Raw genomic sequence first — 13,721 nt, 5'->3', positions numbered from 1 at the left:
AGGTAACTGGAGTGGAGTTTAGACAGAATTCTAAAGAAATAACCACTGCATCCTTCGACTTGTGGTTCAGATTGATACCTGCACTGCACACTGAGTACTGGGCTATGTAAGCTGTTCACCTTGATTACAGGAAGAAGAAGGCAAGTGCTGTGAGGTGTTGAGGCCCACACTAGGCCTCAATGCTTTGCCTCAACGCTTTTGGGGCTAAGTGCTCTGGTCAAGAGAGAGTGTGGCTCTTGGGGCAAGAGACACGAAGAATGGAGACAAGACAGGGTGTGATTCAGTCTCTTCTATTTTCTCAAGTCTCCCCTATTGAAGGGAAGTCTGAGGTATTTATATACACAAGCAGGAGAACACAGGTGAAAACACTTTACCACGTGCACCATACAGCTGAGGTCACTAAACAGCAAAACAAGCTATGTGGGATAACAATATATTTATCAGAGTGTGCTTCAGCTGTTATAGGCTTTTGACAACCAAGTCTTTCATCAGGGCATATGGTTCCAGATGGCTGCAAAGTTGATCTAGCCGCTTTCTACTAAAGTCAGCTCCCAACAGTGAGGAAAGTTCAGGTAAGGTCTGGAGTCAAGTCCTGGTAGGTGCAGGATCATTGCTCTCAGAGGGGAGGAGCAGGCAGCTGAACAGCCAGAGCTGCAATGCTGGGTTCTTCCCCAGGGCTGGGTTGGGTGAGATTCATTTTTGAAGACAGAAACAAAAGCTAATGGAGTGAAAACCCCTCTTGAGCTCTGGAAAAGGTCTGATCCTGGCCCAGAAGCACACTTTAACCTTGAGGAGTGGTAAGACTCACTGGCCAATCAAGGCTCCAGGCAGACCTGCCAATCAGACAAGGAGGTGGATTCTTCTGGGTGCCACTCTGCAAGTTTCCTGTTCCTGTTCAGTCGTGAATGGTCATCTGTCCCTTGCTCTGTGTCGGGTGCTGTGTGGAGACCTCAGGGAAGCTCTAAAATAGTGTCATGGTGAGCACAGGATCACTGCTCACAATGGGTAGAGGCAGGCGGCTGAGCAGTGGGAGCTGGGGTGCTGGGTCCTCTCTGGGGCTGCATGGGAAGCATCAGCCAGATGTGACCACCTGTGAGGTCCCTGGTGATGCTCCTCACTTGTTAGATCAAGAGGTGACCTCTGGGTAACTTCACTATCTTGGCTGATTCTGAATCTGCCCAAAACATTTGGAATTCCTAGTTGTCCTAGTTGTTTAGTGCAGGGAAACTTTTAGACTCAACCTTTTTTATTATTGACTGATGTATCCATTTTGTTTTATTCATCTTTAATGTCTGAGACCCTCTTTTCCTTTCCTGTTCCCTGGGTGAACCTTGTCTCTGTAGTTGTCAGAGCACAGGTATTTTCAATGCTCTGCTCTCAGGGACTTAGCAACTGCTTAAGTCATTCCCTGCCTCCATCACCTGCTGCTGTTGTCAGGTGTGCTTTATATACACGGACCACCAGCTACACAGCTCTCTCTGTTTGTTCCCTGTCTCTGTTCTCTGCACATGCCCCCTCTCTATTCTCTTTCTCTACTCTCAGGGCTCTCTCTCTGCTCCCTGTCTGTCTGCCTGTCTGCAAGTCCTAATGTGCATCTCTATTCCTCCCCCAAACAACCTCTTTTGTACCATATCTGTTGCATTTTTAATTTCTCGTGACCTGCTGTGATAGGATAGCTTGGATTTCTTGATGACATATTTTTTTGGTTGTTATTTATTATATTCCAATGGTGGTGTCTAGGCCTCTGGGTTTGAAGTGATTATTGATTAGGTACTGATTTTTCTATTTCTCTTGTTTGGGTGGGAGTTTTGTTCCTGGGTTATTGTTTACTGTATGGATTTGCAGAGAGACTTGGCTGAGTGTTGCCTCTTTTACTGACCTGTTTGTTATGTTCTAGAGGGAATGCTTGCTAATGTTGAAAGCTGGGAGAAGAGGTGGGCAGGAAGAGATGATCTTAGTAATCTACAAGGAGACTTTGTCAGTAGTGGGGTTAGGCTGCTTCTGGTGTTTAGTACAACTGTGAAAATTGCATTTGGGATAACAAATAGTGTGGTAGATTTATGGAAAGCTTACCTTGTGTCCTTTCAGGCATGGCATGTGGGTGAACAGGAACTATCTGCCCAAGTGGGGGGTATGATACAGGGATGACTCAGGAAAGGAAGGGCAAGTGAGGATGGCCTGCAGTATCTTTAGGAGGCATGCACAAGCGGAGAGGTAATTTCCACTAGTATTCTTTTCCAATAATGAGGACTACTGCTATTCTGTTCTAGTAGTAAGGGCAACTGATATTAGGGTTTGCAATAACGGACAATGAGGTAGGTCTTTGGATAAAGTACCTGTTCTACTGTCAGGCATGGCTTGCAGGGAAACAGTAGTATCTTTTGATAATAAGGGGCTTAATCAAAAAGATGAGTTTATGAAGTCCAGCCAACTCTGTTTTTGAGATTGCACAAAGTCCACTTGAGCAGACATCCTATGACAAAACCTTCTTATCAACAGCCAGTCAAGGTACAACAGAAGGGTTTAGCTACATATAGATAACTAATAAACCTTTAAAGAGGAAAAAAATTTAGCATACCCATCATAATTGTCAGATGGTTTTGCCCCTTTGTTTGATTCTTGCAAATTATGCCAAACATGCTGTTTCTAAATAATTAAGTTGCTGACCTGTATGTTAATGCCCCAGTCTTGCTGTAGCTGCAATAAATACTCAGCACTCCTAGACTCGGTCTCTCAGTTTGGACCTGATGTGAGATTGACTGGTACAAATCATTGTTACTGAGCTCATAATACAGACCTTTGTATATTTGCATTGCAATAGGTTCTTGGTGGTCTCTGGGGTTCCAGTGACCTGGGCACAACATCTTGGTGCATGGACTGGAACCCCAAAACCCTAAGGAATCTCAGCTGAAGGGTTGAAAGGCTGCCTGTTAAGATGTGTCATTGTTCTTTGTGTAAGTGGCTTATCTGTCAGATTTGTGTCTGTGTGTCTTGGGTTTTAGATTTTTATTTTATTTTCGGAGGGAGATGACTAAAGTGACTGTCAAAGCACAGTATAGTAGATGCACCAAAGAGTTAAAGCCACTAAAAGCTTGGAAGATGTTTCAGAGCCTGGTGTAGGGGGTGGTGTGCCCATGGTATTAATTTCTGGGAAGGTTATATTAGACTTACAACTCTGGTACATGGCTGACAGCTACCTTCTTATCTTTATTTTCTCCTGTGTACAAGTGGTGGCATATGCTGGGTACACTTTAATACCCCTTGTGGCTGTCTATTTTGTGTGTGGCACTTTGTTATTCTCTGACTGAGGAAATGAGACAGATTCCATCCTAATCGATTTAGTTACTAGCCCCACACCTTGGGTTAAATCCTTCTTAACAACAGGACCTAAACCCATTGACTAGTCCATGACAGCTCTTCGAGACAGCATCCAGGGCAAAATCAGGCTCTGTCTACCTTGTTTTACAGGGTAGAAAGACAAAGTCCTCTTTTTCCACCTTCTTAACTACCCTCTGCCCAGTTCATATGTGACTCTGTAGTTTTGAACTTGGAGCTGTTATAAGATGGAAGGTCATTCTTCATTGAGTCTAACAAATATAGCATATCTTCCTTGGACCAGAGATCCTGTCTTTTGTTGGTGACCATTTCCAGTTGTGTGGGACAATCTACTTTTCTGTCCACCTTCCAAATGTTTTAGCCTTCTCTTTGGTAGCACTGGAGTGGAAACCCAGAGTTAAAGATGCTCATCCCAGGTCAGCACAGCTTCTGAGCTCCCCATTCCAGTGTATTCTTCCCTGCTCTGAGCCAGGTGCCCTTCCTATTTTGTCTTTGCTCAGGCACAAGTCCAAATCCTAATGGGGTGGCAGGGGCTCCTGTAATTGATATGGTTAAATCATTGATTGTGTGTTGTAACAACTTCCTCATTTATTATTGTGTATGTGTCATTGTCGTTTTCAGTTCTCAGCATTTCAGAGCTACAGTCACCTGAAGGAGCCTAAATTGAGGGCGTGCCCTCATCAGAATGGCTGGTTGCTATGTCTGTGAGAGATAGTGTTGATGATTGATTAGGAAGACTCTTCCACTGAGGGTGGCAATATCCCTAAGCAAGTCTTCCTGGGCTGGATGAGAGAGCAGGCTGAGCATGAGACAGTGATCAAGCAAGAGAGCAAGCCAGGAGACAGTGTTTGTCCATGCATTTTGCCTTCAGTTTCTAATCTAAGCTCCCAAAATGATGGACTGTGGTCTGACAGAACCATGTACAACAGCCACTTAATACCTGAGATGCTTTTGCTCAGAGCATTCAATCACAGCAGCAGAGTAGCAAGTTAGAACAACAACAACAACAAAATGGTATCCAGATGTGATTATGCTGCTGGACAGAATCTATATTCTCTTTTGAAGGAATGTGGAGAATATCACAAACTGAGATGGCAAAATCATAGAGAACTGTACATGAATCTTAATCAGTTGTTCTCATAGGACATGGAAGCTTGGGGTGTTGACAGTAATGCAGCCAAAGGTAGTTGAGGTCGTGCTTGTTCAGTGGAAAATAGACTCTGAGAAAACTTTAGTTAGAGGTCATTTGTGTGATACTTTTGTCAAAAATCTTCCCTACTTTGGCTTATGCCCTGAGACATTGAGTAGGGTAAAATTTAAAACTAATATGCTGATTTCTATATTTTTATTTTATTTATATGTATTGTTTACTTTTCCCATTTATTTATATATTTCCTTATATCTCAGTTACTACCCCCTCCCCATTCCATCTTCCACAGTACCTCATCCCTGACTCCTTTTTTCTCCCCAGGGAGGGTTGGGGGCCACTTGAGTATCCCCCAGTCATGGCAGGTCAAGTCTCTGCAGGGTTAAGCACATCCTCTCCTACTGAGGTCAGACACGGCACACGCCTTTAATCCCAGCACTTGGGAGGCAGAGGCAGGTGGATTTCTGAGTTTGAGGCCAGCCTGGTCTACAGAGTGAGCTCCAGGACAGCCAGGGCTACACAGAGAAACCCTGTCTCAAAAAAAAAAAAAACAACAAACACACACACAAACACACAAATATATATATATATATATATATATATATATATATATATATATATTACATCAAATATAAAATGTAAAGTATAAAATATAAAATAAAAAAGTATAATATGAAAATTAAATATAAATATAAAGTATAAGTATAATAATATTTTAAGTTTTATATTTTATTTTTAATTTTAGATTTTATATTTCTAATATCTTAGAAAAAAACTTTCCCCGGTATGCAATACCTAATAAGGTAATAGGACCAGATAATGTACCCGTCTTTGTTGTCCAGATAAGTCAGGAACTGGCCACCCAGCTGGGGATGAATTAGAAATTGTACATTTAGGCCCCAGATTTTAGGACAGGTAGAGAAAATGAATAGAACTCTAAAAGAGACCTGGACTAACTTGGCCTTGGAGACTGGCGGGAGTGATTAGACAGCTCTCCTTCCCTTTGCCTCATTTCAGGTTCAGAACACCCCTGGGACTGTTAAATCCTGTGTGGGAGCTGCCACTGCTCACTGAGACAGGGGGGCACTCAATCTTTTTCTTTTTTCTTTTTTCTTTTTTCTTTTTTTATTCCTTTTTTCTTTTTTTTTCTTTTTTATTCTTTTTTCCTCTTTTCTTTTTTTTCTTTTCTTTTTCTTTCTTTCTTTTTTTTTTTTTTTTTGGATTTTCGAGACTGGGTTTCTCTGTGTAGCCCTGGCTGTGCTGGAACTCACTCTGTAGACCAGGCTGGCGAACTCAGAAATCCGCCCGCCTCTGCCTCCCAAGTGCTGGGATTAAAGGTGTGTGCCACCACCGCCTGGCTTCTTTTTTTCTATTTCTTTTTCTTTTTTCTTTTTTTTCTATTTCTCCTTTTCTTTTTTCTTTTTTTTCTATTTCTCCTTTTCTTTTTCTTTTTTTTCTTTTTTCTTTTCTTTTTTCTTTTTTCTTTTTTTCTCTTTTTTTTCTTTCTTTTTATTCTTTTTTCCTTTTTTTCTCTTTCTTTTTTTTCTTGTTTTTCTTTTTTTTTTTCTATTTTCTTTTTTCTTCAGGGCACTCAATCCTAATATTGTTCTTTCCAAATCCCTGTTTGCCCACATGAAAGCGTTCGAGGTGGCTCAACATATGAGACCAGAGGCCTGAGCACCAGTTCCAAGCAGGAAACGCAGTCTGACATCACTGAGCTGGAAACTTGGAACCCAGCTGAACGCACCTGATGACGACCCCAGCCTCAACCCCAGATACACGGGCTCTAGTGGCCGACTTTGTAGGCTACAAGCTAAGGCAGAAGGGTTATGTCCGAGGAGCTGGCCCAGGAGAAGGCCCAACAGCCGACCCGCTACACCAAGCCATGCGGGCGGCTGGAGATGAATTTGAGACCCGCTTCCGGCGCACCCTCTCTGACCTGGTTGCTCAACTACACGTGACCCCAGGCTCGGCCCAACAATGCTTCATCCAGGTTTCAGAGGAACTATTCCAAGGAGGCCCCAATTGGGGCCGTCTTGTGGCATTCTTTGTCTTTGGGGCGGCCCTGTGTGCTGAGAGTATAGACAAAAACTTAGAGCCATTGGTGAGGCAAATACAGGATTGGATGGTGGCCTATCTAGAAATACACCTGGCTGACTGGATCCACAACAATGGCGGCTGGACGGAGTTCACAGCCCTGTATGGGAACAAGGCCCTGAAAAAGACATGGTGTCTACAGGAAGGGAACTGGATGTCAGTAAAGACAATACTGACGGGGGCCGTGACACTGGGGGCCCTGATATCTGTAGGGGTCTTTCTTACATTGGTTTTTCTTCACCCGGGCTGGTGAACTTTTGTTAGAGAAAGGGTAAGTGCTGTTCAGATTTTAGTGTTATGCCATCAATATCGAACTTTAGGTCAGGAAAATGAAAGTTATGATAATACTGAAGTTTAAAATTTCTTTTCTAAAAATTGGCCAGGCGGTGGTGGTGCATGCCTTTAATCCCAGCACTTGGGAGGCAGAGGCAGGCGGATTTCTGAGTTCAAGGCGAGCCTGGTCTACCTAGTGAGTTCCAGGACAGCCAAAGGCTATACAGAGAAACCCTGTCTCAAAAAAAAAAAAACAAAAACAAAAAACAAAAAACAAAAACCAAAAAAAAAAAAAAAAAAAAAAAACAAAAAAAGAAAAACCAAAAAAATAAAAATAAAATAAAATAATTTCTAAAAATTTATGTTAGAAGTGGGGTGGGAGCAGGCATATGAATAGTTAAGTTTTTATGATTATTCTTCTTTTTCTTTTCCTTTTTTCCTTTTTTTCTTTTTTTCTTTTTTATCCTATTTTTCTTTCTTTTTTGTTTTTCTTTTTTCTCTTTTTTTATTATTTTTTCTTTTTTCTCTTTCTTTTTTCTCATTTTTCTTCTTTTTTTTTTCTTTTTTCTCTTTCTTTTTTCTTTTCTTTTTCTTTTTTTTCTATTTTCTTCTTTCTTCAGGGCACTCAATTCTAATATTGTTCTTTCCAAATCCCTGTTTGCCCACATGAAAGCGTTCGAAGTTTAAAATTTCTAAAAATTTATGTTAGAAATGGGGTGGGAGCGGGCCTATGAATAGTTAAGTTTTTATGATTAAAAACCTAATGGAATATTAACAATATGGTAAGGCCTTTGCATGTCATAGTTCTTTACTCGTACACAAAGAAATCACACTGGAGAGAATTCTCATTAATGTAATCACTGGGGAAAAACTGACAATTCACTTTTATCTGTGACTACATAATAGAACACATTCAAGAGAGTGACTCAGTGTCATCAAGGTGCTAAGCCCTTGCACTGCAAAGTCATCACCCATTACATAAAAGAACACATACTGGAGAGAAACTGAATGTCATGAATGAGGTAAAGCCTTTCCAGGACACAGTCATCTCTGAATACACAAAAGAAAATGTGCAGAGTGAAATTTATGAATGTAGTCAATGTGATAAAGACTTTGCGTGTCACTGTACTCTCCAAACACTTAAAGGAACACACGCTTTAGAGAAACCTTACAGATGTAATAAACGTGGTAAAGCCTCTGCATATCTCTGTAGTCTCCAAAGACATAAAAGAACACAAACTGAGCAGAAACCTTTTGATTGTTCTAAAGTTAGGAAATCGTTTACATGCCACAGTGGTTTCTGAATATAGAAATGAACACATATGAGAAAGAAACCATCTGAAAGTAATTAACATGTTAAAGCCTCTGCATGTTCTAATCATTTAAATGCATGAAAGAATTCATAGTTGAAGTAAACTGTGGTGATTTAAATATTCTTGACCCTAAAAAGTGGCAATATTGAGAGATGTGCCTTGTGGGAGTAGATGTTACCTTTTAGAAGTGAATTACTATGGTTGTGGTCTCTGGAGCTCAGGCCAGTACAAAACAGACCCTCCTACCACTTGGCTAGAAGACAGTCTCTTCTTGGATGCCTTCTCATGAAGATGCAGAACTCTCAGCTCCTACAGCTTCATGGCTGCCTGCATGCTGACATTGTGCCTGCTATGATGGCAATGGACTAAACATTTGAAAGTGTAATACAGACTGAATTAACTGTCTGCCTTTAAAACAGTTGCCTTGGTCACAGTGTCTCTTCTTAGCAATGGAAATTCTAAGACAGACGTTGGTACCCCAGACTTAAGTATTCTTATTGGTAGGCTTGACCATGATTTTGTTGGAAGCAATGTGGATTTTTAGACTTTGGATTTGTACATGCATTAAGTGAACTTCATGGGCCATCCTAGTAGAACACATATGACCTAAGGGTGGTTTGAACTTTGCATAGAATTTTTATAATGTTTTGCTGAAGAATGCTGCTGTGTTTTGCTCTCATCTGAAAATAAAGAGGTTTATTTTGTTAACTGGATTGACAAAGGAAGTCTCAGGAAAGCCAAGCATAGCCTTTGGCCTGTGTTTACTCTCATGGTGATTGTTTTGATCATGCTTAGTAATCTTAGAAAAAATATGAAATGTTAGCTTCAAAGAAAAAATCTCACCAGGAAGTTGAATGAAGCTAAATCCTATGATCAAAGACACACAATGGCATTAAAGAAATGGTGATATTATAGCAGGATTCCATTCACCTAAACATATGGAGGTGAAGTTGTATAGATGAGAACTGTATAATGTTAGGCATTATTATTAACTGGTTATTGTTTTTATCTGGACGTAAGAAGATACAAGTATGTGTCAAATTGAGAAATGATGGATTGTGATTACTATATTGGGATTTCAATTTAAAATCTACAAGGATATAGGATATACTTAGGTCCAGGCATGGTGGTACACACCTTAAATAACAGGAGATGAACGTCAAGCAGATGTCTGATTCAAGTCATCCTGGTACAGAACAAGTTTAGGTAATGAAAAGTTTAGATATGGGCAGAGTGTTACACACATATTATTCAACATTCAGAAGACAGAGCCATGCAGATCTGAGTCCAAGTTTCATCTACAGAGCAAGTTCAAGGATAGCCGAGCTTAGGCAGTGAAGTTGTTGAAAACTAGAAAGCTGGTGATGATGTAATAGAAGGGGCGATGTTTGGGCCCCAGCAGGCAGAGGAACTCAGCAGCTTTGTCCATGTGGCTCTGCTTTTAGAGGAAAGAATAGAAGGGACAACTGAGACCATTGATGCTGGTTGGCTGTAGTTAGAAAATTAGTGGGGATGAAGAAGAAACCAGCACCATTGAAGTGACATATTCTGTTAAGTGTTCTGAGAGGACAAAGAAGTTGTATTCCAGAGGTAGCCAAGGTTGTCCCTTGTGGTGCAGCTTGACTCAGTCCTGTGTAAGTCTCACCCAGGTGACACAGGTTTTAAGGCATGAATGTTTCATGCAGTGCAGCTGAGGCTTGGCACCATGAAGGGAGCATGAGAGGAATGCAGTCAAGACTGTCACAGAAGAACTCAGCATGTTGAAGATGTCAGTCCCATAGGATGAGCAGAAATAACAGCAGCAGCAGTGGAGTGGAGTCAAGCAGAACCTAGTGTCCTATAGAGGGAAGAAGTGGAGACGAGACCCAGCTTCTTTTGAGGAGTGCAGAAGATCATTTGTGGATCCCAGATACTGGAACAAGAAGCTGTAATTTTGAAGTTACTTTGGAGACCCCAAGAGTTTTAGATTCCAGAGCTGTGGGATATATGCTCAGAAAATCTACTTTCAGGAAATAAAATCAGCCAAAGAGAAAGAATTGTGTTGCAGTGAGCAAAGCAGGAAGGAGTTGGAGATCTGAAGAACGCTTTGACATCAGACATGGAGATGCAAAGTTTGGAGATTGCCTTGCTGGCTTTTGGTTTTATTTTGACCCAGTATTTCCTCACAATGGTGATTAAGAATGGTGACCTATATCCTCTGAATTTGGATGGATATTATGTGCTATATTTATGAACGTATAGGAGATTACAGTTACATGATTGGAATGATCTCAGAAGAGACTTTGAACTTTGGACTTTTAACATTTATGAGACTTCTATAGATGATGAGGACTTTTTAATTTGAACCTCACATATTTTGTATTATGCTATTTTTAAATATGGTCCCCATACACTCATGTGTTTGCACAATCATATGGGGGCCAGGTAGTGGAATGTGGTAGTATAAATATGCTTGGCTCAGGGAGTGGGAGGAAGTTATTATGAGATGTGGCCTTGGAGGAAGTGCATCACTGAAGGCTTTGAAGTTCCACCCAGTGCAGAATGGGCCCCCCTACTAGCTCCCAGGCAGACAGTCTCTTCCTGGCTGCCTTTGGATCAAGAAGCAGAACTCTCAGCTTCTTCACCAGCATCATGTTTTCTTTCATGCCTGCCATGCTTCCTGCTATGATGAAAAAGGACTAAATCTCTGAAACTGTAAGCCAGTCCCAATTATCATGTTGCTTTTATAGAAGTTGCCTTTTTCATGATTTCTCTTCATAGCAATGGAAACACTAAGACAGAAACCCTGTGAGTGTACTGAATATCTATCGTCAAGCCTTTGCACAAATCTCTAGTCTTCATTATCGTGAAAGAATATGTGCTAGAGTCTAAGCAAGCCCCCTGTGACACAGAACACGCCTCCTGAGTCTTAAACACGCCCCCAGAGTCTTGAACATGCTCCCTGTGACTCAGGACATTCTCCCTGAGTCTTAAACCCCCAGTGACTCTGGACAGAGTTCTAAACAGGCTCCCTATGTCATAGGACACACCCCCCCCAGTCTTAAGCAAACTCTCTGTGACTCTTGACACGCCCCCTGATTCTTAAGCTTCCCCTTTGTGATTCAGGACATGCCCCCTGTGACTCTCGACACACCTCCTGAGTAGTAAGCACACCCCCTGTGTATCAGGACACACCTTCTGTGTTTTAAGCATACCCACTGTGACTCAGGACTTGCCCCCTCAATGTTAAACATACCCTCTGTGACTCAGGACATGCCCCTGAGTCTTAAGCTTGCCCCCTGTAACTCTGGACTTCCCGCCTGAGTGCTAAACATGCACCCTGTGACTCAGGACACGCCCACTGAGTTTTACACACATCCCCCTGTGTCTCAGGTCACACCCTTGAGTCTTAAACACACCTTCTGTGACTCAGGACACACCCACAGAGTCCTAATGGACATGTTTAGTATAATGAAGCCTTTGCACACCTCTGGAGTCTTCATCATTATGAAACTATTCATACTGGACAGTGGTTACATACTGTGCTAAAGCCTTTATATCATGGGGTCCACTGAGATCCAACACAACTCAACCACAGGACAAGGTAAATGATAAGAATTTATTGTAATCAAGTCACTACTGATAAATCAGAGCCACAAAATTACACTCAGAAGCTTAGCTGCAATACCCCAGCCTCAGCCCCATCCTGAACCAGAAAGTTATATAGCTTCCAAAAGTCAAAACCACAAAGTCCTGTGCCAAGTTACAGCTACATTTCTCTCCCAATCACGTTTGTTTTTTTCTTGTTGTTACTTTTTGTCAAATGATACAGAATGTAGGTTGTATGGTCATCATTATCACAGCCATTTGTTCTTTTGTGGTTAGGAACATGCATTATATTTTGAGAAATAAAACATGAATAACAGAGATTAGTGTTAGGAATGAAGACCCCCAAACTTTGGAGATCCTTACTCCAGTCTCGGGAAGTAAAGGCCACCCACAAAACTCACAAGACACCATACCTGGATGTAATCAGCAGAGGTTTATTAGGGGGGAGAGTTGGCAACCAACAGTCAAACAGCTCACTCTTGCAGGAGTAGAGATTGACAAAAGACCAGCAAGCTGAGGGGTTTTTTAAAAAGTGAAAACCATAAACCAGGGGAGTGAGGAGTTGGGGGGGGGGAGGGGGGATGGGATGAGGGGTTGTCAAGGATACATAACATAAAAATAGTGGAACATTCCAGAGGAGCCCAAACCTAAATGATTCAGGATCATGTAGAAAGCACTCTGCAACCCATTCCTCACAAAAATGTGGTCTTGCCATGTCACTTGTTCAACTATTTTTTGATTAAGTAGTTGATCCAATTTTTAAGTCCTTGCTTTTTGGCCAGTTAACCAGTAAACAGATAGTGGTGAGATGGCTCAGAAAACCAGGGTTCAAGTCCCAGCAAAGACATGGTGGCTCGTGACAAATGGATCTGATGCCCTCTGCTGGCATGCAAGGGTACCTGCAGAAAAAAGCCATCTAAATTAGCCATTAGAATTAGCAATCAGTTAACCAGTAAAAGGCAATTTCACTTAGACAATCTCAGTATTACTTGGTGAGGTAACCTCTGGAGTGTCTAACACTTGAGTTGTTTTATTTGTTATTTAGGGAAAAGGGCAAGGGATCTATTAAGTTCTACTTTCAGAATAAGCTGGGGATAAAGAGATGGCACAATTGTTAAGAGTGCTTGCTGCTCTTGCAGAGGTGCAGAGTTTAGTTTGGTTACCAATTGAACCAGAATCAGAAATTTTAAGGCATATTTGGAGTAATATTTAATACACTTATCCATGGTTTCAGTTACTTGCAACTATAGTCCACTTCAGAAAAGTGTGTGTGTGTGTGTTTGTGTGTGTATGTGTGTATTTGTGTGTGTGTATGTGTGTCTGTGTGTGTGTGTGTGTATCAGCTCTAATCCAACAATGCTACATGGAAACTTCCAGAAAACACTCCATAAGTTTAAATCAATACTGTTCTTAGCTGTATGCTGTCACCTCTTATCATCTCACACTATTTTGTCAAAATGAATCATCCATCTTGCATTATAAACTAGAATAGGGTCCAGACCTTGGGCACCTTTGACATCAGGATGGGAAGCTGAGAAAAGTAGTCATACACAAGCCTGAACCTCTTCTTGCCTCTGCAGCAGTCTGCAGTGTTTATGATTTATTGAAAAGCCTCAGGTGTATGGGGATCATAAATTGCCGTCGGGATTTGCTTTCAGAAATGCCATCTAGGAGCCCAGTGAACAAACAGAAAAATATACAACGGTAAACATTCTTTTAACATTCAGGTCTGACTTTGATTTTTCATTTTGCTACTTAATTCCTGTGAGAATTTAGAAGGGGTAGAGGAACCATTTTGAGCCTTGGTCTCCTTATACACAAAGGAGGATACTAGGACTTCTCTTACATGATGTCTGTGCAGATCAGCTGTGATAACCTTTATGGAGCTTAGCTCTGAGGAGATAGACATTCAGTACATCATAGCTGTTTCTATTATTCATATAAAGTTGTCCTTGACTAAATTCACA

General features: G+C 41.3%; 1 pseudogene; it reads left to right on the top strand.

Moving 5' to 3' along the window:
• The first annotated feature begins 6,233 nt into the window (after nucleotides 1-6,233).
• On the top strand, nucleotides 6,234-6,833 carry LOC143437265 (bcl-2-like protein 2 pseudogene; annotated as a pseudogene).
• Nucleotides 6,834-13,721: the final 6,888 nt, after the last annotated feature.

This window comes from Arvicanthis niloticus, chromosome Y (assembly GCF_011762505.2).
Source record: "Arvicanthis niloticus isolate mArvNil1 chromosome Y, mArvNil1.pat.X, whole genome shotgun sequence".
Lineage (NCBI taxonomy): Eukaryota > Metazoa > Chordata > Mammalia > Rodentia > Muridae > Arvicanthis > Arvicanthis niloticus.
This window is presented reverse-complemented; position numbering and strand designations above follow the sequence as displayed.